Consider the following 3,178-nt stretch of genomic DNA (forward strand, 5'->3'; position numbering starts at 1 on the left):
TGTGTTTCATTTTCCAAGGGAACTTGGATGTTCTAATATTACCCTCTTTATTTCCTATACATTTGGGTGTATAGTAAAAGCTTTCTTGAAAGATTGATTTATAGTTGTTCCCTGTTCTTGAGAATGACTCCACCACTATATCCTGCCCAGCTTTTTCTGCAACTTAGGCTGTGTACACATTACTGTTGACTCCGGCTCCAATGTGCTCTCCCTGGTGATGTTTGAAGCCTAGTATACATGGCATTAGCCACAAACCATATATATTCTGAAGTTTCTTGAGAAATATTGCTGTTTGATGCTTTTTCCCTGAAACCAGCTTCTATCTGATTTGAAAACATAAGCCACAGTTAAGCTAAGGTGTGTACATTTGAGACAACCATTGCGCATACACAGATGTCAAGTGCATGCTCAGATGACAGCTTCACTGAATAGGAGCTCGGGGGCTTGCAGGTGCAGGCAAACAAATCAGCTAATGAGCACTGAGTAAAGACATCCCCGCCCCTGCTCTGGTGTGGACAGCAACATAAAAATTTAACTTGAAACACAGTGGGGAAAACGACCTTGCTGCATTTCACACTGCTAATCTGTATATTATTTATAATTTCCTGTTCCCTATATGGAAAACTGCCTACGACCAAACTACCCTGAACACACCCGATCTCGCCTGATCTCAGAAACTAAGCAGGGTCAGGCCTGGTTAGTACTTGGGTGGGAGACCACCTGGGAATACCAGGTGCCGTAGGCCTAGAGGAAAGGTAAACCACCTCTGAATACTTCTTACCATGAAAACTCTATGAATATATCCAAAAGATTCAAAGGGTCGTCATAAGTCATGATTAACTTGAAGATATGTAACAACAAAAAAATATGGAAGACTACCAGAGGCAGGTATCAAATCTTCTACTGGCTTTGACCAATCTGGTAAATCTGGGGCTAAACTCTTAGAGACTGCCTTACTTTTATCTGTGAGTGACGGAATAGTCAACTTAGGGGTGGTCACTGTGCTTCCAGTAGGCGTTATGATTGGTTCTTCCCAGTGGATGCAATCTGTATCTAGTTCTGTAACATGCTCAGTAGGAAATAAAATAAAGATGCCAATTTTTCTGAATTTAATTGAATCACTGTAAAGCACTGGAACCTAAGAACAGCCCTGTTGAATCAATAGACGGGATCCATTGGCCAATGCCAGTTTGCGTCAACCTAATAGGCTTGCATAGATTTGAGTTTGTTCTTAATCTGCTAGCTGCTGCTTTTACTGATCTGTGGGTTTTTTTCGCTAGGAAAAAATATCAATATTAATATCGATATTTTGAAGGACATATTGATATTTTGAGGAAAATATCATAGTGTCAAAGAATCATAAAAGAGTAGAGTTGGAAGGGGCCTACAAGGCCATCGAATCCCAACCCCGATCAATGCAGGAATCCAAATTAAAGCATACCTGACAGGTAGCTGTCCAGCTGCCTCCTGAAGGACTCCAGTGTTGGAGAGCCCACCACCTCCTTAGGTAATTGGTTCCATTGTCGTTCCAGTCTAACAGTTAGGAAGTTTTTCCTGATGTTCAGTTGAAATCTGGCTTCCTGCAACTTGAGCCCATTATTCTGTGTCCTGCACTCTGGGATGATCGAGAAGAGATCGCGGCCCTCTTCTGTGTGACAACCTTTCATGTACTTGAAGAGTGCTATCATATACCCCCTCAGTCTTCTCTTCTCCAGGCTAAACATGCCCAGTTCTTTCAGTCTCTCTTCATAGGGCTTTGTTTCCAGTCCCTTGTTGCTTCCTCTGAACCTGTTCCTTGTTGCCTTCTTCCAAACCTGTTACAGTTTGCCTGCATCCTTCTTAAAGTATAGTGTCCAGAACTGGACTCAGTACTCAAGATGAGCCCTAACCAGCACCAAGTAGAGGGGAACCAATACTATACACAATTTGGAAACTATACTTCTGTTAATGCAACCTAAAAGAACATTTGCCTTTTTTGCAGCCACATCGCACTGTTGGCTCATATTCAGCTTGTGATCAACAATTCCAAGATCCTTCTTGCATGTAGTATTGCTGAGCCAAGTATCTCCTGTCTTATAACTGTGTGCACTTGGTTTCTTTTTCCTAGGTGTAGAATTTTGCACTTATCTCTCTTAAATTTCATTCTGTTGTTTCCAGCCCAGTGCTCCAGCCTATCAAGATCACTTTGAATTTTATTTCTGTCTTCCAGGATATTAGCTATTCCTCCCAATTTTGTATCATCTGGAAATCTGATAAGCATTGCCTGCACCTCCTCATCCAAGTCATTAACAACAATGTTGAAGAGCACTGACCCCAGGACCAAGCCCTGTGGTATGCTGCTGGTTTCCTCCCCACAGTTTAAGAAGGAATCATTGATAAGCTCTCTTTGGGTACAGTTCTGCAGCCAACTGTGGATCCACCTGATAGCTGTTCCATCCAGCCCACATTTAGCTTGCTAATCATTCTGTCAAAAGCTTTGCTGAAGTCGAGATATATTAAGGCCACAGCATTCTCACAGTCTATCAGGGAGGTTACCCTATCAAAAAACGGGATAAGATTAGTTTGGCAGGATTTGTTCTTCAGAAATCCATGTTGGCTTCTAGTAATCACTGCATTGTTTTCAAGGTGCTTACAGATCAACTGCTTTATAATCTCCAGAATTTTCCCAGGGATCAATGTCAGGCTGACTGGTCTGCAGTTTCCAGATTCCTCCTTTTTCCCTTTTTGAAGATAGGGACAACATTAGCCCTCCTCCAGTCATCCGGCACTTCACCAGTCCTCCATGATTTCGCAAAGATAATAGACAGTGGTACAGAGAGTTCTTCAGCCAGTTCCTTCAATACTCTAGGATGCAGTTCATTGGGCCCTGGAGATTTGAACTCATTCAAAGAGATTAAATATTCCTTGACCATTTGTGTATGAGCCTCAAGTTGCAATCCTGTCCCTTCAACTTCACATTTGCCAGGAGGGTAATAGACCCTCTTTTGGGAGAAGACTGGGCCAAAACAAGAATTGAGCACTTCTGCCCTTCCTTTGTCATCTCATTTTGCCATTCTCATTGAGTAGCTGTAACACCATTTCTTTTCTCTGCCTTTTACTATGCATGTACCTGAAGAAAGCTTTTTTGTTGCTTTTAGCATACCTCGCTAACCCCAGCTCATTCTCAGCTTTTGCCTTC

At 42.3% G+C, this 3,178-nt stretch overlaps 1 non-coding gene across 1 annotated transcript; it reads left to right on the forward strand.

Moving 5' to 3' along the window:
* The first annotated feature begins 626 nt into the window (after window positions 1-626).
* LOC133375934 (5S ribosomal RNA) lies at window positions 627-745 on the forward strand. The gene has a single exon (XR_009760345.1). It is a non-coding gene; the product is annotated as a 5S ribosomal RNA (ribosomal RNA).
* Window positions 746-3,178: the final 2,433 nt, after the last annotated feature.

Source organism: Rhineura floridana, chromosome 1 (assembly GCF_030035675.1).
Source record: "Rhineura floridana isolate rRhiFlo1 chromosome 1, rRhiFlo1.hap2, whole genome shotgun sequence".
Taxonomy (NCBI): domain Eukaryota; kingdom Metazoa; phylum Chordata; class Lepidosauria; order Squamata; family Rhineuridae; genus Rhineura; species Rhineura floridana.